Raw genomic sequence first — 23,207 nt, forward strand, 5'->3', positions numbered from 1 at the left:
TCTAATAATCCAAACTGTCTTAAAACTCCCTGGTTTTCAGACCATCCTCCTCTGCAGGTGCACCACACTGAGACACCAAACACCAGTTTAATCCTCCCAACGGTATCCAGCAGGAGAGCGCTGAGCTAACTAAATCTAATTTGCAGCATCTGTGTTTGTCAGATCATTAGAATAATTGTTCCCTCCTCAGCTGTTTTCTATCAATTTCCGCCCCTCAAAACCAAATGATCTGTTCATCTCAGAGGCTCACATGGGTTTTTTTTCTTCTTCTTCTTCTTTAGTTAAATCTCAAGCCACTTCTTTAAAATTAGCCCCTCACTTAGAACACATAGCGCTAATGACCGTAATTAACCCAAAATGGAACTTGAATAATTATGGACCACCGTGAGGATTGCTCATTCAAAAGAATGGCAAATTAATCTTCCATTTGAGAGCCTGATCAAGGTGTATTGTGTTTTATTCCTGCTAACACTTAATCTTCATTTACTAACAAGCTGTATGAAAGGTAGCCGAGCGGCAGTGTGGCCACAGTCACCTTGACACGACGCAAACATGTCGTAGCCAGAACGATTAGGAGCTGTGGGGGATGAACAACGCTTTCTTCTGTTTGAAAAAAACACCTTCAAGAACCTCTTGAATGAGGCCAAATATAAGACACTAGGGTGGTAACAGCAAAACACCTGCATGATGAAGGGGAAAAGGATTTTAAATGTAACACTCTCAGCAGATGCAGTTTTCAGCAGTCCACACCTGGATAAATCTGGCAAAAAAGTGACACTGCTAAACAGTTTTGAACTCCTGTAACTTTGGTTCCTGAACATTTGCACATTTTTGTTTGTGTTTTTTATCCTGAAAATCACATTGAAAGAAAAATGAGAATGAAAAAAGTGATTTGCTCTGACAGATGAAAAGAACTGTCAGAATCCAAGTACAATCAACTCTAAATTCAGTCAAGATGAGGCATAAAAGATGCTGCAATAAATGAGAACTAAATCCTAGCGTGTAGTTTGCAGGCTTCACATACTAAGTAGCCCAGCTCAGATGATTTTAAATACAAGCTGTTGTTTGTTTTTTTTTTTTTGTACCTAATGACCTTGGTGAAGGCATGAAGAGTCCTCAATGTCACCCCTTCCTGGTATTATCCAGGGAGGATGGCATGATGGGTAATGGATGCTGTGGTGGTAACCCAGGTGGATCCAATATAAGCCATTAGAGGGGTCTGGTCTGGTTCATTTGAGCGTCACAGTTAACAACCTTTCACAGGACGGGATGCGAGGAGCAACAAATCCATGATCCTGCAGAGCGACAGGCTTCTTTCTACATCTCACAGCCGCAGGTTCTCCTGACTGATGAAATACCAAACTCAGACACTTGTTCCAGCAGCGTATTCAGTGTGTTGTTACCTCAAACTGCACTTCCTGATGCTCCGTTCTGGACGTCATGCTGGATGAAGCAGCAGAGGACGGACCCGCTGAAAGCACAGAGAGAAACCAGAGGCCGAGTCAATGAGATCTCATCCGTCTATCTACGTTCCTGGTTTCCTCTTTATCTCATCCTGCGAAGGAGGGAGGAGAGAGCGGATTTGTTTTTTTATGGGGTTTACAGTAATGCTCAGAGGGTGAAATTATTCCTGGAGCCCCCGAGTTTAATTATTTCCTCTCGTATCAATACAGTCTACCGACGTAATTTCCGTGTTGATCTGATTAAAGAAATATTACATTCTGCCAGGGCACGGGCAAATTGACTTTGGTGGCAAGGTCTTGACAAGAACCAGACATGCAGCTTTATGCATCAGTAACGGCGTAACCATATTATCCATGCACTGCTTCCTTCGGTGAAAAGCAAGACGCAGGCTGTTTCCAATGAAGACAAAGGAGGAGAGGAAGCAAATTCAGGAGGGAAGAGATGGTGCAGACGTGCAAGTGCACACCTTCTCAGAGAATACTAATGCCTTGTCATCAGGACCATGAAAGCATCAGTAAGAAGCATTTAAGTTACACCAACAATGCAGCAGAGAATGCAGCAGAAAGTACAAGGTTTAACTCTATACGTGTTCATTTCATTCATTGTTAAACTTTGACAAAGCAGTTTTCTGGTGTATTTCTGGATAGTTTTGTCATTTTCTAAGCAACTGAATCCATTTCTCCACATTTTAATCCACTGCTTTTATTCATCTTTAGTGCATTTTGCCTTTACATTAGTATTCTATGTTCAGATAACATCCTAAGATTATTCTCATCCATGAGTAAGTTGCTTCAGTTGAGAATAAGATCATGCATTTGCTATATGCAATATTTTAAACTTCTAGCTTAAAGGAATTAAACAGACTTTCCTTTCATTTTGCCATGTTTTTCTTTGGGCTTTAAAAAATTCCTTTAAATGGAAGAACGTGAGAACCAGGAATTATCTCTTGGTTGAATTACGTTCACACGAAGGGACTACATTTTTTTTTGCTTGTCAAGCCAAAAAAAAGTTGGCAACTCCTGCTTTAACATGAATATTACATTGATGGACACTGACACTAAAATCCGGCCGGTTCTTGATGTTAGGATGATTGTTTTCACTATCTGACAAATCATGGAGGCAGCTGACGATGAAAAATGCAGTAATGGCTCATTTTTTGGGGTGTATTTTACATTTTTACGTCTCATTTTCTTGACCTAGTCGATCTACTTCTACCTCGTTCACTTTCTACATTTTCATGACAGCTTGAATCATAATAAGTGAAGGGGCATGAACTTGTTGCTTTCAATCAAAGGCAGAAACGGGGGAGAAGAGGGATGTAACCGATTCATTTAACCTTCATTTCAACTCAGAATACACTGAGGTATGGAGACCTCATCTACAATACAGCCAAGTAAGAAAACGCAAAATGTAGACGTACAAATAAGCACAAATGAGACGGGTCCTTTTTGATCCTGCTGACTGCATTAAAATAAGGTTTAATGAATGTTACATGACTGATTTACACAAGATTGCACTGGAAAAAATGCACCTCTCAAAACAAGAAAAAAAATATTTCAAGGAACTTTTACCTTGAAATGAGGGAAAAATCTGCCAACAGAACAAGTGAAAAATGGCTTGGTGAGATTTCTGGAAATAAGATATGATATTTAGAATATTGAGATCTTAAAATTAGCTGAGAAAACTTATTTTAAGCTCTATTTTACCAGGATTGTCAAGCTTAGGTGTCTTAAAATAAGCCAGACATGCTTAAAAAAAAATAGCAGTTTTTTACTCAAAAATAGATTTTCGCTTTCATGTAAACTCCTAATTTGAGATGTATTAACCCTCCTGTTGTCCTCATTTACAGGCACCAAAAAATATTGTTTCCTTGTCTGAAAAAAATCCCAAAATTCAACAAAAAAATTTCCCAAATTTCTGAAAATTTTTAAAGCCTTCATGAAGAAAATTCCAATAATTCCTTAAAAGTTTCCAAACAGACTTGGTAAGATTAGAGTTTGTGCAGTGTGATCAGAGTTGCAAATATTGCAGCTTGAGGTCCAGTCTGTTCTCAACCCAAACAAGAAAAACCTTGAAATAGGAACACAAATCCTGACATAGTTCAGCAATAGCCATGTTTTTAGGAAGCGCTGTTCTTTTTAAATCGACCAGTACCAGGGTTATCCCGTCCACGTGGAAGAAAAATTTGCACAAAGAAAAGTGAGTGCAGGAATGTGAGTCAGCAATCATGTAAAAGGAGAAGTGAGGGAGCCGAGGGGGGGAGGAAGTTGGAGTCGGAGGCAAAAGAGTGCAGCCATGTGCTGGGGTGTACACCTGTACCCAGAACAGGTGTTTTCCGCCCCACTTGCAGGCCCCTGATTAGGAGGCGCCACGCTTGCCTTCCCCCGTCAAAGGCTAGCTTATCCCCCATCAGCGTGGCTCGGGCCCTGGGTAAAATGATGTTAATTAGCCAGCAGAGAGCTACAGGCCGGACAGCCATGGAGGAACCGCCTCCACCCTGCGTTCTGCAGACAGACGCCGTGCACGCTGTGCACGCTGCAGGCACGCTGCACACACGCACGCATGCATGCGCGCACATACGCACACGCACACACCAGTTAGGAAGCAAAACCAAATTGAACACTGAAGGATGAACAGACGTAGTCGGAAAAGAGCAGATTATACAATTTCTTGTGCTGTTTTTTTAAGATTAACTGAATTTTCAGGACACATGAGGTTTTATTGCTTTTATCTTCTGCTCTATTGTCAAAGTGGAACTAGTATGATCTCGAAATAACAAACTACGGGTATAAAGGGTCATAATTAATGATAATGACGTATAATAATAGATTTTCTTTGATTAGCTCGTACAAAAAGACAACAAGGGCTGCAGCGAGGTTATTAGAGAGAGCGGATTAATAGAGCACACTGTACTTTATACCATATAGCATGTCCTGTTCCTGGCTAATCTGCATGTACATAGGGAAGCAATCAAAGCGAGATGGAGAAAGAGAGAAAGTATAATCATACGCAGCTGGGAAAGCGGGAGGCCGAGGGAGGTTGCATTACCAGCACTAAACACTTTCACCTGCGCTGCTGCGCTACCCAGCATTAAACACTTTCACCTGGACACAGCCACCATTTCAACTTCTAATCATATTTCCACTGGGGAGCTGAATTGTTCTGCAGAAATTACTTTGTTCTAGACTCACAATGGCAGCACGAGAGGAAGGTCGAGGCATTGTTGAGAAGCCATTCTGGAAGAGGAACAATAAACCTTAGAGCAACTTCAATACAGTTTCCAGTTGCAAAGCAGTGTAGTATGGAGTGTGCATGTTAAAAATCTGGCTGTTTGATTTGATCTGTTCTACTGTTTGACCGCATGCATCTGCAGAGCAACTCCATGATGTTTGAATGCACTTGGTCAGTTTTACAGGGAGCTTCTGGTTCTCAGCAGCGAACATGATTCTATCTGCTACAATAAACCTTAAAGGGGATTTGACTTTGTCTGCAGGGTGGCAGTAGGAGAAAATAGATGGCAATGTTGAAGATTTTTTCCATTATCAGCACAACAGTTAGTGTATTTAACATTTAATATATGCATTTTTAGCAATGAATGTGCATGCTGTATATGCAAAAATTCTGCTTATAGCTGTCATAAATATTAAAGCATCTGACTGTTATTAACACAAAATGTATTTTTGTGAAAATAATGGACATATGCTTTAATATGTATCAATTTGACCAGTGCAAACTGTATTATTTACATGAAATTAATGCAAAAATGTTCCTTGTTATAAATATTACGGTATGTTTCCATTATCAGCACAACAGTACTTAGATTTAGCTGTGAAAAACTGTATTCTTATCGAGAAATAAAAGCAAAAACTGTAGTTGAATGCTATACACATATTAAATGACTGTGCAAGAGTAGAAAAATTTATTTTTTAAGAAAAAAAAATAGTTTTCTCCTGATTAACTTATTTATGGTCATTCAGTGTTATATAAACTGGATCAAACTGTTTTAGAGTTTGCACATTTTTACTGTCATGGTTTGACAATTTTTCACCCTAAAATTTACCAACATTTTTTTTTTTTTTTTTTTTAACAGTGTATTCATTTGGATCATTTAAGATGCACGGCAGGAGCAGAATACATGAAAACATTTGAGAGAAACAGCATTAACAGTAAATACTGACCTGAAAATGGCCATCTCACTACAGGGACTGCACTCCTTTACACAATGAACATCCACTCCACAGCCAGCTGGTCATTAGGCAGAGCATCTAGAGAAGAAAAATCATCAAATGATTAGGTCTTTTCAGACAAAGTTCTTACTCATGCATGCTTCATTATTCCCTAATAACTAATTTGTACTGTTTCCAGCTACACCGAGTACAAAAACGCAGTGTTAGAAATTTCTCACCATTATCCAAGAGGAGATTTCCTCTCTCTCAACTGGTCTTTCAACTCTCATCCCCTATGAGATTTATTTATATTAATCCATTTTCTGCTTCTTATTTCATGGTCATAACAGCCTGACTCACAAGATGTAGACTTCAGGTATAAGTCTACCATTTCCACCACACATTTCACTCAATTCACATGTTACCGTCTTCGAAATTCCCTTGACAACAAGAAACAACAACAGCCACCTCCGAACAGCAACCTACATGTGAAATAAGGCAAGTCTTGCAAAAGATTGTTCTTGACATGAATTAGCCATTTCTAATATTCTAGCAAGCAAAGGTTCCACTAAAACAGTTCCTCCATCACTACTAGCAGTTTGCAGGGACACCATTGCTGCATCCTGGGCTGAACACCACTGTGATTGGTTTAAAGAAATAATAACAAACTAGAACATTTTCCACTGTAGCAGAATGATAATAAGGCACAGCCAGACCGTTCTCCAGCGGTATGGAGACACTGGAAGTCTGGCATTGAAAGGTCAGCATCATAGTGGAAATATGCTAAGCTTGCAGCCTTAATGTCTATTTCTACAGTGTCCAGAAAAATTTCTTCCTCTACTGACATTTTTAAGAAAAATCCCAAGGCGTACATGTTTTTGATGGCTTTCAGCCATTCTTAATGGCCCTAGTATTTAGCGTTGGATATATATATATATATATATATATATATATATATATATATATATATATATATATATATAATACAGTATATAGTCATGCACCGCTATAAGATGGCTTTGTTTACATTTACCGCCACATTGGATTATGCTGCATTCACTAACTTCATCATGGCTCCCAAGCGTAAGTCAGACTTACAATTTACATTTTGGCCGGTATTTTCCTACCGAGTTGTGTTTCAGTGTGAGCTAATGACTGTTTGTCATTACTGTAGTTGTACAAATATGTAAACTGATCAATATCATGATGCATGTAACGACTTTGGTAACGTTTTCACCGGAGGTCTGGCTTATGGCGAAAATCGACTTACGTCACACCGTAGGAATGGAAATCTGACCCCCCTGCATTAAACTTTTATCATATAACTTCCTATTCTGTTTTGCCTTGTTTTAACATTTCATGCTATTTTTTAAAATTTATTTTCTTTATTAAATTGATTGCTTTTTGCACTGAACTATATTAATGCCTGACTGTAAACACATGCAGCACTTTAGTCAACTGAGGCCCTTTTAAACATGCTGAATGAATAAACTTGATTTGATTTGTGAAAAGAGGTAAGAGATCTAAGGACAAGTCTCTCCTTTTTATATCCACCAGGATACCAAAGTCACACCTGCCTTCTAACTTGTAATCCAGCCACATGACTGCTATCTCACATTTCATTATTTGGGTTGGGGCCAACCAGACCTTCTGTTTAAAGGCCCAGACATCAGGCAGCGTCCTGTTAGCTCACCTTAAAGTCCTGTTTCCCACATACACAGCTCCACATAGGTCCTGGAACTGCTCCAGAAGACTAGATGTGACATACTGTTTAAGAAGCATCCAGAACTCAGTCAGTTTTGATATTGTCTTGCTGTTTTTCTCTTCTCTTCTACTATGGCTCAGATACTTTCACTGTGGACCCTCACACACATTTGACCAAGCTTTAGATTAGGTTTCTAAAAGAATAGAGCATTCAGGCTTCAGACAGAAACTGGTGTAAGGCATTCAGAAAACATCTGCTGCTTTAAAATGTTAACGTGAAAAAGTAAGCTAAATGATGTGGCCACATTAATGTGTTACACTAAAATACCAAAATTACAGCATTCTATTATTGCTGATGGTTAGTGGATAAAAAAGAACAGCTCATCTGAGAGAGAGAGAGAGAGAGAGTGAGGAAGTGCAGCTACTGTGATGCTACATACAGCAGAGATGATATTCAGGGGGGAAGGTGTGAGTGTCAGACTATATGGGGGATTTGGGTTTTGGCATGCATCGCTCTCTGTGGAGCTACCAGTGCTCACAGATCAGAGCTCCACTTCCTCCAGGCGCACCACGCAATCCACAGAGCTGATGGAAATACATGTACACAAACCTATGCACACATGCTTGTATGCATACATGGGATACACAAACACACGCACACACACTGCGTACGCACTCTTACTGTACATACACATGTTCCCTGCAGCCATAAGCACTGCTCTGCAACCTAATTAAGAGAACAATTAAGTTGGAGGCAATGAGGATTAAAAAAATGAGGGCCACAGTGTGCAAGTGTGTGTGTGTGTGTGTGTGTGAACTCATCAAGATCATATAGTAGGAAAAAGTGAAGCCTGTTGCCAAAACATGAGGCCCTTGTCTCGTTACCTTCTACATGAAGAATGCTGCAACTCTCAGTTCTTCCAAAGGACTTTTTATACTTTAAATTCATGACTACAGCAATGATTTACAATTAGTTCATGTTTTAGAGCACTTTGTCTTCTTGTTATTTTCTGTGTCATATTAATTGTACTAAAATGACCTTTATGCTATTTTTGGTTTTAATTCCTTTATCTAGTATGTATTAGCACTATTAGCATTGTTCTAGGAGCATCAGTAGAAAACAACTGGACTTCTCATTTAGGTTACTGGAATAAGAGCCTAAAAGAGATTGTAGGATACATTTTAGTCTACTTTGCCTTATTCTATTGTTCTTTTACATTTTTCCTTGTACTTGTAGAATCATATTACAACAACCTCTATGTTATTTTTTTGTCTCAATTCCTTTTTATAGTATGTATGAGCACTTTGAATTGTCCGAGGAGCTTTAGGAGGAAGCAACTGGACTTCAAATAAGAAGAATCAAAGAGAGAATCCCAGCTGCTTTTGAAGTTTGAATTGCCTTGTTCAAAATTTCCTAAGATTTTGCAATAAGACAATGTCATATAACCAAACACTGAAAGGGTCAAAAGCTGCAAAATGCACAAAACAATTAGTTAAACCAACACTCATCCAGATACATCCATTCTTCATTCCTGATACCACCAAACAAATACTCAGAACTTCAAGTTTTGGGTGTTTTTTTCAAATTAAAAGTTTCCACAAACAGTTGAGGTAACTTTCCTGAGTCGACCTTAGGGTCCTGTCCAAACAATCCAAACTTATCTGAATGCCGTGCTGAGAAGAGCACATGAGCATGACGTTTTGAGCATACGTGAAGTTCATCTGACAGAAATGATATTCCATCTGAGCTTATACCATACTGCAGTTCTGCGCTGGCAGCACAAACAGGATTTTGCGGCCAGGACGTCAAGAAGCAGGGAAATATTAAACAAAGGAGGAGAGAGCAGACGCTGAAAAATACCTGCTGGCCCAATACCGAGGCTCCATATGCCCAGCTCTACCCTGACTGCTGGCTGACCAGCCTGCATGCCCACTCTCTCCCCGGCCTGAACACACAAACACACACACATGCAGCACATGCTTCACTGGGGACAAGCCAGCAAGAGTAATCCTGGCCTACTTTTCTGCCCGGAGCATCCTGCAGCACCGACTCCACATGCTGCTAGTAACTAGTAGGGGTGGAGGAGGAATGAGTGGAGTTAGGACGGATGAACGAAGGAAAGAGTGGGGGGAAAAAAGAGAAGGAGAACATGACAGAAAGTACAAGAAAAGGAGGAAATCAAGCTGTGTGACAGACAGAAACCAGAGAGATGGGTTTGTGAATGGAAACGGACTCTCCTGCCAAACTGAAGGAGGGAAACATCGGCCAGGTCTAATTATAATTGCTGGACTTTTTGTATCATACTTGACATTTTTGCTGTTTTCAGGCCTAAAATCAACATGGCCGCCTATAACCAAACACCACACGGCATTTTAGAGGAAGATTCTTCTAAATATTATATATACAATTGAGTAAAGTTGAAATGTAAAGTTATTTGTAAAGATATTTTAGTAAACCTGCTGACTGCTTTATATTAAATAACTCAGAAAGCCTTGGAGTCTGGCCAGTCTTTTCTTCAGGAGGAAATGACATCATGTGGAGCAGGTCATGTGATCTGGAATTAACACACTTCCTGGAGAGGTGTTTTTGTAATGGGGAACTTAGTGAAAAGGGATTTAATTTGTTATTTTCCATCTGAAATTTAATATATTGCCAAAAAAGAAACATCTGTCATGATTATCTCAACTTAATAAAAAGAACATAATCAGAACTATTTCTGAATCAGCTCATTTTATTATTGTTTAGCTCATTAGAAGGTGGTTGTTGTTAAATTCAGACGGTTATTTAGTTGACATTTTAGTGATATCCAGTCATTTTTTATTAAGTTTTTGTTTCAATAATAAATAATTATGGAATTTATAAAGACATGATCATAATGAACATAAAAACATTGTTTTTGTTGTTTATTTTTACTTTTAATATAAATCCCATGGACTTCAGAAGTCCCTCAGCTATAGATTGACCCGGTTGTTCTTTTCCATATAAGTGCATTGGTCAGTGAGACGTCCTCCTGTATAAGATGAGAAAACCCCAAACCACACCAGGGAATATTTTTACTCTACTGACAGGATGAAAGATTACACTTGGAATATGTAAATAATGACATCACATGCCCCCCTGAGCACATACATGCTACTTATTCCCTCAGCTAGAACAGAATAAACTACATGCTTATTTATACACTCGCAGACACATCGTGGGTTTGTAAATAATCTGATAATTCTTATATTCTGGTGATTCATGAGCGGCTGCAGCCCTTCAGGGGGTTCATGTGTCGTAGATTTTGTTTGCGTTGACTGGAGGTATAATTACTGTATGTATTCAGAAAGAAATTCATGAATCATGTTACTATATGTTTGCAGTCTTCTGTTTCCTGAATGTAAATTAGATGCAATGGCAAGTAGCTTATTATCACACGCCATGAGAAGAAAAATGTTTTATGTTGTATGTTAAATGAACAAGGATTTGTTAAAACCAAGATCAAGGTTAAATGGGAATAAGATACAAGTAAATTCTACACAAATTTTGCATACTTATTCTAGAAAAAAGGTGAAAAAATGAATTAACTCAACTAAATGGTAACAGATTAAAAAAGATCAAAGCTTTGCTGCTATTTCCACCTCACCAGAACAAACTAAGCAAGCAAAATACCGACAGATACAAATATATTTAACGATTTCCTGATCTGTACTAAGGGGAAAATGAAGGAACAAACAGGGGAGGAATCCTAACAGCAGCTAGCTACCTGTATTTTGACTTTCTATGTCAACAAAAATGGTTGAACTGTTTTGTATTTTCAGTGTACAGATCTGAAATCAAATATGATATGCTAAATGCAGGAACTATGTACAGGGGATTTACGACGTCTTCGACCTACAGCGTTTCATCGTTACCTCAGAACTGGTTATGTGGAACTAGTCGTCACGCCTTAAGACGGCTTTGTTTCCATTCTCCGGTTGTACGCCACCTTAGATTGTGCTACATTCACTAACATTTAGCCCTTCATTATCGCTCCCAAGCTCCCAAGTAGATCAAGTTATAAAAACAGTGCAACATATTCTGTTATCTTCTTGTGAAATGATTCATACATGCATGAAAGTCGTTGGTATTCATGACTTTCCGAAGAACTCATCGATATCGTGAGGCTTTGTTTACATTTTGACTTACAGCAACAATCATCTTACGTTGGGCCGTAGGAACGGAACTCCTACGTAAGTCGAGGACCTCCTGTACTGCATAAAGGGATGGACAAAATAATCTCACAAACTATGGTCTCAAAGTACCACAGAGGAACGGCTCACCCCTCTGACACAAAAAAACATTAACATTTGGAAAAGTAGTACTTACTGACAGGTAATATAGCCTAGAACCTTGTGACCATACTACAATTTCTGGTGCACTTATGCAAAACTTTGAGTTTTCTCATGCCGATGTTTTAATGACCCCTTCTATAGTATCCATACATGCCAACAATGGAGTGGCGAAGATTTGGAAAAGACTGTCTTTAATGCAAATGGACTATGGTCAAGACAAGTCATTGTTCTTTACATTTAAAGCAACAACTTCTGCTGTTCTGAAGTGCTTTCCAGTGGAAAAATATAGTTACAAATGAACCAAACAACTTTAAATATTGACGTTACGACCCTGTAGCATCATGTTTTTACCATAATAATTTACTTATTAAGGCTTTAAACCAAAAAGGTATACCTGCTTGGGATGGACAACAAAAACACACAACAATCTCACTTCCAGTTCCTCACATACACTTGGATCAAACCCTTGGTGTCAGCTTTCAACACACCAGGCACCGTTTTATTTCTGTACATTTGCAGGTCAAATAGTAAAAAGACAGAAAACAGTCCTCTTATGGAGAAGAAGGATGGCTGGAGTCAAACACAAGGCTGTGTTTGTTTCCCACATGACTGAGATTTGTCAGCATTGTTCAGTTATTTAAATTTTTGTCTCATTTTGATTTTCAGTCACTTTGTCTTTGTCTTTTTGTGTTTCCGTTTTGTCTCGCTTGTGTTTTTTGTCTTAATTTTGCCATTTTGTGTTTTGCTTTATTCGTTCTTTTGTGTATCTTTTCTGTTGTTTTGTGGGGGTTTTTTGTCTTGTTTGTGTCGTTTGTCTCATTTTTTGTCGCTTTGTACCTTTTTTGTCTCATTTTTTGTCTCTTTTTTTGTTTTGTTTCATGTCGTTTGTCTCATTTTTTATAATATTTTGTCTTGTTTTCATCTGAATTTTGTTGCTTTGGTCTTAAAGTAAAATACTGTGTTATGATTTTACTGGTCCGTCCCACTTGAGATGAGATTGGGCTGAATGTGGAACCTGAACTAACATGAGTTTGACACCCCTGCTCTAAACTGTCCGTAGGTGTAGATGTGAGTGTGATTGTTTGTCTCTATGTGTAGCCTTGTGATAGACTGTTACCTGTCCAGGTGTCCCCTGTCTTCACCCTAAGTCAGCTGGGATAGACTCCAGCCCCCCTAATGAGGATGGATGGATGGATGGATGGATCCGGTGTGTTTCAAAGTGAAGACACAAGGGTAGAAAATGAGCATCCTGATGTGAAAATGTGGGGATGAGACCATGTTGGAATGCAGGTCTGAGATCAGACCCAGGAACATCAGTCTCCTGTGAGAAAGTTGGTCTAACACCAGGTCGTCCATCAACCACGGCCTCCACATAATTTACATATTACATTACATATAATTTACTTTATCTCATGGTCATGTTTACATTTCACTCAGTTCTGCTTTTCTTAGTTCTTAGTTGTTGCTCGGCTCTAGTTTTGCTTCCTTTCTTCTTTTTTGCCCTTTTATATCTTATTTTCTAAGTGTATATTTAATGTCTACTGTTGCAAGAGGAGAGAGTAACGTAATTTCGATTCTTGGTATGTCATATACATATTGAAGAATTGACAATAAAGCTGACTTTGATTTTGACTTGACTGATATTGGCAAACTCAATGTTAATGTGTGGATTGTCCGATATGGAGGTGAATCTTAGATGTAGGTGGAGCCACTATTTTGAGCACTGTTTTGTGCATTTGTCTTTGTGCATCCAGTCCCACAGCAGTCCAGTAAATTATCCACATCACTCTTTTTCTTGTGTTCCTGCACTACAGAGGCGATTTAATGAGCACTCACGCTCTATGAATCACCCACACTGCACTCTTAAACTACACAGAGGTGCCTGATTACATTTTTGTCAGCGGGGAGCAAGAAAATGTTCCGAGTGATCCCAAGGCCTCCCAGCGTCAGGGAGAAAAGAGGAAGAATATGGATGGCAGGAGAAGGGGGAAGGGTATTTAAAGGGTCAGGTCAAACACACACCAACACACACTGGCTCGTCCCGTCGCTCTCATCGCTCTCGCTGATGAAAGGTGTGTCTCTGCTCACGGGTCGTTTGTCGCGGGCATCTCCACGGACGGCTCATTGGAGAGTGCAAGGACCCCTTCATCTTTCACGGTGGCAGGTCTCGGACACCGGGCTCCTCCGTGACAGACGATCCAGAGCTGAGCGGAGAGGGAGTGGAGCTAACGGCCTTGACTCCAGGCCAGGTAATGATCACGTCCAGATTTCTGGTGTCGCTCGCTGATGTCGGCTCCACCCACAGAGGCAGGTTGTTGTCAGTCAGTGTGGATCAGACCTCACACACACCCATCATCAATTCCAGCTGCAAACCGGGGCAGTAGGGGAGCAAACTACTGATGGAGGGCGCTGCATTGGACCGATACTGGACACATTAAAGCAGGGGTGTCCAACATGTGGTCCACGGGCCAAAAGCGGCCCTCCAGAGGGTCCAATCCGGCCCTCAAAGTGGAAAAATTCCAGAGAAGACATTAACTGCAGATTGTAAATTAGTAAAACTATAAATTTAAAATAATTTCTAGACCATGACAAGTTGTTTTGATCATAAAGTAAAATACTAGATTGTTCATTGTTCTGTTGTCATTTTGTGTCTCATTTTTGTAATATTTTGTCTTGTTTTTGTTGTTTTTTGTCCGACTTGTCATTTGTCTCGTGTTTTTGTCGTTTTGTGTTTCCCCTTTGTCTTGCTTGTGTTTTTTGTCTTATTTGTCATTTGATGTTTTGCATCATTTTTGGTCTTGTTTGTGTCATTTGTGTATTTTTTGTTTTGTTTTTGTTGTTTGTCCCTTTTTTTGTCACTTTGTAACTTTTTTGTCTAATTTTTGTCTCTTTTTTGTTTGGTTTCATGTCGCTTGTCTCATTTTTGTCATTTTGTGTCTGATTTTTGTGATAATTTGTCTTGTTTTTGTTGGGGTTTTTGTCTTTGTCTGACTTTTGTCGTTTTGATCATAAAGTAAAATCTTCTATGGTTCAGTTCCAGATGACTAAATGTTGTGTTCCTTTGTAGACACTGATCTGGAAGTTGTAATGTGGAAATGATAAACTGAGGCTGAATGTTGCTGAACTTGAACTTACTTTTCTGAAGAAATTTCAGGTTGTTCATGATGTTTTGTAAAAAGAGAATTCCTTACATGTGAACATTTTCAGAATGTACTTTTTTACACTAAAACAAAGGAAACATTTGGAGTTATTTATAGGTTATTATGCTGTGATTTTACTGGTCTGGTCCACTGAAGATCAAACTGGTTTGAATGTGGAACCTGAACTAATGAGTTTGACACCTTTGGTGTAAATGAACAGAAAAATGTATAATGACTTTACAAATATGTGCTGTTATTTCCACAGTTTTTTACGGTATTTTTACCATATTTTTTGTTTCCCCCTTGCTGCCAGATTTCTGCTTTAACTACATTTCTTTCTACAGCGTACTACAAGCAGATGAGACCCAGTCTGAACATACAGCAGCAGATTAATGTTCTGGTTTTGACTCTAATTTCTGTCCCTCCTCCTCCTCCAACTTGCTACCAGTTTCCTCTCTGTGCTATTTATCGAAGCAGGAACCCTTAAACTCATCTTTTAGGATGTGTTTTGCAGTGACTTTGAGTGTTAAAATGAAATCCAACAAGATGTTCCTGCATCCTGCAGATTCCACCTACATGCCGTGCACGCTGGAGGAGATGTAATGACTCCCCACGCTTGTCTGCACTGTGCAAGTTTGACGTGCCTTGTCTTCACATGTAACCGAATCCCTGGCAGCGATGAGGGCCTTCCCCAGCAACTCCTCATCGCTCGCTAACTATGATTAGTAATAGCACCATTGATTTTCACCGAGCTCCAATCCTCCACGCTCAACTAAAACATGTCAGAGATATTAAAGCGCTGCCGTTTTCTTTTTTTTTTCTTTCAAAGGGCACATTTCACATTCAGCGAGAGAGACCAGGATCTATTAGGCTGGTTGGTGATTGCACTGAACATGAGCGCTGACAGGAAAGTGAGGGTTCCCCGTGCCAGACGGCGTGGGATTCGGTCTCTCACTGTTTAAGCACAGAGACGAGTTCAGAGGAAATAATATCATATTGACCTCATGTAAAACTGAGCAGTTAAGTACTTTTGTGTCTCCGAAGCCCACTGAGACTCACCTCACGGTATCAACCCACACATGTTCAATCTCCAGAAATAATCATCCGATACTAATCACAGAATCACATAGGCAAAGGATGTAATTATGATTTTTTTTCCTCTTTTTCTACCATTGTAAAACCTTTAGGGGTGTGACACAATAACCTTTCATATGCCGAACGCCTCGTTCAGAATTGAAAATGAGACAGAAGGACATTATAAAAAGATGAATAAAGAGTGGAGGGGAGGTGTTCTCGGGGGGCCGGGAAAACTGAACTCTTGCTTATGAATTTGCATATTCATATTTGGACCCTGGTCGGCAGTGAAAGACAATGAGGACTCCGAAGTTTTCTGGCCCCTCTCAGTGTATTCAGCCTCGTCCCGTACAAAGACACAGATTTTCCGCTGAGGCCTAGCGAGGGACGGCTCGGAGGGACGCTGCAGCACCCCTGAGTGTCCCTGAATCAGGCAGACAGGAAGTCATCCTACAAGAACCCCCGTCCCTACAGCGATTCCCATGAATTCCCACAATTCCACCGGCCCGTTGGTTGGTTACGTATTCAGCGAGGCACCACCGTGCTCCCCTTGAACCCAGTCATAAAGGGACAAGAGGGAGGCAGAGGAGTGAGACAGCGAGAGATGGGAAAGAAATAATATTTCATTCACCGTCACAACATGACCCAGATAACAGTAGATTGGCCTTTTTAGTCAGGACAGAATTGCCTTTGTGTCAGAAGTTACAAGAGAAACAAAAAGCCAAATGAAGAGGGGGTGCTTCAAAGGTTAATCCGTTACAAGTGAGATCAGAGCGTCCCTTCTTTAAGGAACAGAAGAAAATCTATCTCTTTTCTCTTTCCCTCCTTTCTCTTTTATGTCCGGCCATAAAGAGCGGGTTTTATGTACACTCCAATGGCTGAGGCTCACAGAACATGCATGTGAATGAGGGGGAACCGCAGGGGACCAATATATCTTTACAAACATATATGCACACTGACAGAGAGAGGAAGGGAGGAAGAAGGGAAGAGGAAAAGATATTAAGACAGAAATAAAGGGAGACAAGAAGGTAAGCAGGATGGCAAAGGCAAGAGATGGAAAAGAAGGGGATGAAAGGAGGTTAAGAGACAGAGAGGCAGTCTGGAGTAAAGAAAAAAGACGGGAAGAAAAGCAGTCTGCTGCTTTAATCATAAAATCAGAGCTGAAGGAGCAAGGCAGGCATGCAGTCGTCATAACGGATCCCATCTGAGAATGCTATTACAGGCCTGGCTCTGCTGCTGCTAACGCTACTGGGCTTACAGCAGCTTCTATTTCAGCCATGACCTGCCTTTAGTACCTGCTGAAAAACCGGCCTGCTTAATATCAGAGCGCTCATCGATTCCCAGGCCGCAGCGCCACAAATAAAACTGTTGCCTCGAAACGTGTGAAATCCTGCCTTTTGCTCAACATTTTCATTCAGAAAATTTTAAAAAAAGGCACAAATATTTCTGTTTAGGTGGCACAAATCAGTAATACTTCCACCTCAAATGAACTATCTGAATGCAGGTTAAAACTGAGGAGTGCTCTACCTTTGGATTCCTATTTTTTAAATCACAGAATTAATGCTTTGGTGCCCTTCTTCAATCTTATTTTGCAATCTTGTAGCTTTTATTTAACCCTGTAAAACCCGCTGTTGCAGAAATACATCAGCAAAATTTTTTGTTCTTTTTTTCTATATTCAGGTTTATACACACACACACATACATACATACATATATATATATATATATATATACATATACATATACATACACACACACACATATACATGTATATGTGTATATATATATATATATATATATATATATATATATATATATATATATATATATATGTCCTTTTTTTTTGCTTTTTTTCTATACTTGGGTTTTACAGGGTTCAGTGTGTTAATTCCCAGAATTTGTTGTTCAGTGGTGCTTGTTGGACTTTGTGCCTAAAATACATCAAAAATATGAAAAAAGCTAGAATACAATAGTGAAATAAGTTTGATTCTCTCCACAACAAGAGTACAACAGTTAAAAATTCTGCAACAACAAAACCAAAAGCTTTTATATTTTAAAAAAGAGTCTCTCCATCACATATTTATAGTATAGGTCTGTTGAGCGTACACCAACTTACCTGCAGGACTGTGGGATGGACTGATGGATGGAGGGAGAAGGAAGGTGGTATAGAGAGAGGGGGAGGAAGCAGAGATGCTGGAGGGAAGCAGGAGTCTGGAGTTAAATATTAATCCGTGGTGATTCATCTGCTGTGGAAGCCTCCAGGCTCCTTCTGCACACCGCCAGCTGTTGGCCCCTGTCTCCTGGCCCTGGACCTGGATGTGAAAGGCTGGGCTGCTGCCCAGAGTACCCAGGCATGAGCTTCCTTGGCTGGGGGAGCGGCAGCACGGGCCAGGACAGGTGGTGGACCTGGCCGGGATGACAGGCTGTGTGAGAGTGTGTTTGTGTGTGCGATACGAGGCGTTACACACACTGTATAACCACAACTCTGGAGTCTAACAGTCGCAGCACCGTGTCACAGCCACAGACGGCTATGAAGTTAGACAGCAGAGAGATGCTGAGAAAGACGGATGGAGGAGAGAGAGCTGCAGGGATGGAGCAGCAAACTGGAGAGCACATGGAGCTTTTGTGTTCTGCTGGTTTTAAAGTTTATTTTTGGGGCATTTTATTGTCTTTAACACAGCACAGTGGAGACGGATAAACTGGAGGACTCTGCTACTGGGGGCCATTTCTATGACCGTTACATCAATCTGACTACATTCAGTTTCTGATTGGTGTAACATAATAGTATTTTAGCCTATATTCGATTCATTAAACTTTTATGTCATTTTGGGTGTTTTTTTGTTTTTGTTTTTATCAATATCTGGCAAAAATGTTTTCCTTCAGGATTAATACAGTTTGATCGTATTTTATCTCATCTTATTTCATAACTATAACAGCTTTCTTATCGATATTTCCAGGTAAATTCTGATACATTTGCATTTTTGCATTTATAAGAAATGGGAGATAAGAAATGCAGAAAGGCAAAAGAAAATATATTATATAAAAATATAGTATATAGAGTCTGTAACTGATGGAACATAATCGTAATTCAGTCTATTTTCAATTCATTAATTTACTTTTTACTTCTACATTGTAGTTGTATTTTAGTTGTATTTTCAGTAATGTCTCAGATTTATATCTGGTCTATTAGTCTCTGCATTTCTTCAGTTGTGTCATTTTGTATTTTCCTGAGCAGTATCTAAAGCTTTTACACTTTTTCTAATCCAGGGTGATTTTTACATTTTGCATTTCAAAGCACTTACAAGAAATAGGAGAGAAGAAATGGTTCTTCACGGAAGCAGTGATGGAAAAGACGGCTGCAAAAAGGCAAAAGAAAATAGAACACATATAGTATAGAAGTGATGATATATATTAATATTTCAGCCTATAGTCAGTTCACGAAAGTTACATTTTATTTTTCTATTGTAGTTGTGTTTTAGTTTGCTTCATATTAATTTCAGTTATGTATTGTATTTACATCTTGTTGTTCTGGTACTGTATTTCCTATGTTGTTGTTTGTTTGTTTGTTTTTTTAGCAATATTGACCAAAATTATAGTTTTTTAAATTCAATTTGTTCAACTTTTAACTTTTCAATTGTAGTTGTATTTTAGTTTACTTGTAATATTTTCAATAATGTATCATATTGAGGTCTTATTGCTTTTCCACTAGGCACTAGATCTCCTTTATTATATAATTTTGGGTTTTTTTTGAGTAACATCAGGTAATAAAAGGTTTTATTTTATCTTATCCTGAAGCGTTTACACTTTTTTCTAATTCATATTTCCAGGTTAACAGGTTTACATTTTACATTTACAAAAAACAGAAAAGAATAAATGGTTTTTCACGGAAGCAGTTAAAGCTACAAAGATCAAAAATTAAAAAAGTAAAATACACCACACCACAGTGCTACCCATCCTGTTTGACTGACCCGCCAAATCTGGGAGGCGCAGTTCCAAAAAACACTAACGCTATGAGCACTGAGCGCTAAAACCGTCACGAAGTCACATGCACTGCTGAATATTTTCAGTAATTTTCCTGCTCGTTCTCTGGATCTCAGTCATCCATCTTGTTCAAACATGTGACCCGACATGTCGGAGAGAAGAAGGCAGACGGTCGCACACAGCTGCTGCTCTGGCTGTCGCTCAAAAGCTAATGTACCTTGTGTGATTCACCGACTCCGTGAAAGCCGACCTCACCGCTGAGAGAAGGAAAACAAGGGGATGAGGAATGAAGGAGGGTTTGTAGGTGCCACCAAAGGGGAACATAAGATTGCATGAAGTGTACAAAAGTCTCACAAAATCATGAGTAGAAACTGGCTGCACCGGCAGTTAGCCGGTGACAGGTGAAGAGACTGACAGCAATAATCTGATTACAATGGCAGGGCTGGGATACATCAGGCAGTGGGTGAAGAGTTGAGCTGGATAGATGACTGACAGCTGACAGCAATCAACAGAGGATTCACCCTACATTGGCTCAATCTGATTGGATGACGCTTCACTTGGAGGCTCTCAAAACAGATCAACATGGCACTTTGCTTGGACACTTTCTCTTTTATTACAAAAACAGTTGATTCTGAAAACAATTGAGGCAACAACTAAGCCATGAAGCTGTTGAATCTGTCCTCATCTTAGATTAACAACGAAAGTTTAAAAGTTTCATGAAAGTTTTGTGAGCCGTCTGATCCATGCTTGATGGTCTTAATAAGCACAAAGTAGCTGAGATCCTTAATTCATGCAAATGAGGAGCAGCTAATGTGATGCCCCGTCTCTTAAAACACAATGTGAGGTCACCAGAATACAATGCAGAGCATTTTATGACAATGAGAAGGAAGAGTTGAAGTGGAGGATCATGTGAAGATCTACCATAAGAACCTGAGCAACTTAGACAAAGGCAAGACCAGACCAGTACCAGACCAGTGCCAGACCTCTACCAAACTTTTACCAGACCAGTACCACACCTCTACCAGACCTCTACCAGACCAGATAAATCACTGTGATGGAAGCTGTTGCATCCAGATCTGTTGCTGAAAGAATGAAGGGAAGTTAGATTCATTAATAACGTGACGAGCCGTGAGCGTGTGCGTGTGAACACGTGTGTACCAGGATGTGAAATTTACTTTTTAAGTCACTGACAGATATGTCCAAATATGATTCATTCAATAGTAAATGACCATTTAGTGGCTTAAATCTACCAACCACTTCATGTTAAACCAGTATCTGCTGCTGCTAGTTTCCCACCATGGTGTAGCAGCTGGTGGAGATGGGTTTAAAGAATTAGTTTAGGAAGAAATATTGTCAAATAAAATGTTGAAACATGTTCTAAAAGCTGAAAATTGCAATGCAATTTCATCACAACAAATACGCTTAAAACATTGCAACTTGCATCGTAGTTTTTTAGAACAGCTGCTGCGAATTCAGGCATTTTAGGACGCAACAATCTGGAAAAATGCCCACGAAATCCTGGAGGGACTGCTTATTGTTTTGTCTTCCAGCTTTTATTATAAAATGCCTGCTCCAGTATTTATGACACCTTCAACCCTTTGTTTTCTTCCTACGTCAGAGTCATACATAATGAGGGTGGGATCACAATGGAAAAAGATTATGCAATCGCAATCCTCTCTGACGGAACAATAAAAGAGATCAGTGCGGTGCAATAGAGTCTTTGCAAATTGTTAGCGCTCAGGTTCACAGTAGAGGAAAAGCAGAGAGCAGCGGGATGCTGTCGGCCTGCGATGAAGACACTCACAGGGTAGACTGTAACTACAAAGCAACCAGAATCAAAAAGAGGTGTTTCTCACTGTTTCTCGGCAGGTGTCCCCAGAGCTCACCCAGCCTTGCCTCAAACTACACCGTTCGACTTGTTTCAGCACTCACTTTAAACCGGAGAAGAAAGGGGAGAGATGTTAGTGCCAAATGAAAAAGAGAAGTCTTCCTTAACCGCTACAGGAGCCAACAGGACACCATAAAAGCTTGAGGAGGCTTCTCGCTTTTCCCCATCTGTGTTTTGCCTCCTTCCAATGTTTTCCCCGTTTCCTCCCCTACAAAGAGTTTAACTCCAGGATGACTCATTCTCCATCTGAGAGGTAAAAATAGCCCAACAAAATACTGTAGCTGCCAACATGAAAGTGAAACTCTGAGGAGTATTAGTCAACATTCGTAACCTTTATCTAAAGAACACGTTTCTGCAGATCGAGCCATCTGCATTTCTGAAAAACTGACACATAAATTTTAAATCGGGCCCAGGCAGCTTTTTGGAATTACTTTCGTCCTTCGTAGATCAAACTTATACATCTCCATGCCCAAATTGAAGGCATTTTGAGGTTTCTTCAGAGGAAACTCACGGGGGAAAAGTTATTATTGTACGTTTCTCCTGCAGTTGCTTTGCAGCAGCTTGTTAGCACACAGAACCAAACAAAGGAACACAGCTGAGCCCATTAACACCCTCCATCCTCCATGTCCACGTCTGACATAACACGGCTCTTCTCCTGAATGCATTACATCTTCTGAACCCCTCTTTTGCACATTTGCGTTCGTGTATGATGCCCACCCACTCTAGCAGCACCTTTCCACTACCAAGGAGGAGGGTTACTACAGCGTCTTTGGGAAGGAGAGGAAAAATTTGAGAGAAGAAGAAAGAGAAAACGCTGGGTCATGAATTATAGAGCAGATCACTTTCGTCTGGGTCCAGGGAGAGAGAGAGATTCACCCCCTATTCTTCCATGCCCTGTCTGGTACGTGGGAAGCCACCGGGGAGAGCGATTTATGGCCAATTGAAGCAGCAGCAACATCTCTCGGAAGGCAACGAGTGGATCCATAGCAACGATCCTAGCGGGGCATATTAATCCCCTGCTTTATGTAGTGCTAAGTGTACAATAGTAATCAGGATTGGAGCAGGCCCCACTGATCATTAAGGGAAAAGGCTATATAAAGAATTCATAATGGGATTAGCCCACGGCGAATGGAGAAAGAGAGAGAGACAAGAGAGTGTGGGGGTAGATGTCTGGAGGAGGAGGACAGGGGAGGAATGGGCAGAGAGAGGGAGGTGGGAGGAGGCACGATGCTGGAATTAAATCACCCGTCAAATTGCATGGAGGAATTTTAATTTACAGGTTAATGTCGTATTGTGTGACTAATCACAGCCAAACCGTTTGGATGAGGCGGTGGAAGAGCGGGGAAGCGAGAGGCTGCTGCCACAAATTGGAGATGCCGGTGCTGATGGAAATACGCCGAGACGAGTCAAAAATAATGTGTCGGGATCAGGGGATCTTACCTGTTCATTCAGAGATTAATGGTGCAGTTTTGAACA

At 40.1% G+C, this 23,207-nt stretch overlaps 1 long non-coding RNA gene across 1 annotated transcript in view; it reads right to left on the reverse strand.

Annotated features, from left to right (window-relative positions):
• LOC118470042 (uncharacterized) overlaps window positions 1-18,286 on the reverse strand; it is a 30,064-nt gene extending 11,778 nt beyond the window's left edge. Inside the window, exons 1-3 of the long non-coding RNA XR_008604445.1 lie at window positions 17,979-18,286; window positions 5,643-5,729; window positions 1,404-1,471 (exon numbers count right to left, since the gene is read on the reverse strand). This is a non-coding gene — a long non-coding RNA (uncharacterized LOC118470042). The remainder of the gene's footprint in view (window positions 1-1,403; window positions 1,472-5,642; window positions 5,730-17,978) is intronic.
• Between the last annotated feature and the right edge of the window lie 4,921 nt (window positions 18,287-23,207).

The sequence above is a fragment of the Amphiprion ocellaris genome, chromosome 16, assembly GCF_022539595.1.
Source record: "Amphiprion ocellaris isolate individual 3 ecotype Okinawa chromosome 16, ASM2253959v1, whole genome shotgun sequence".
NCBI lineage: Eukaryota > Metazoa > Chordata > Actinopteri > Pomacentridae > Amphiprion > Amphiprion ocellaris.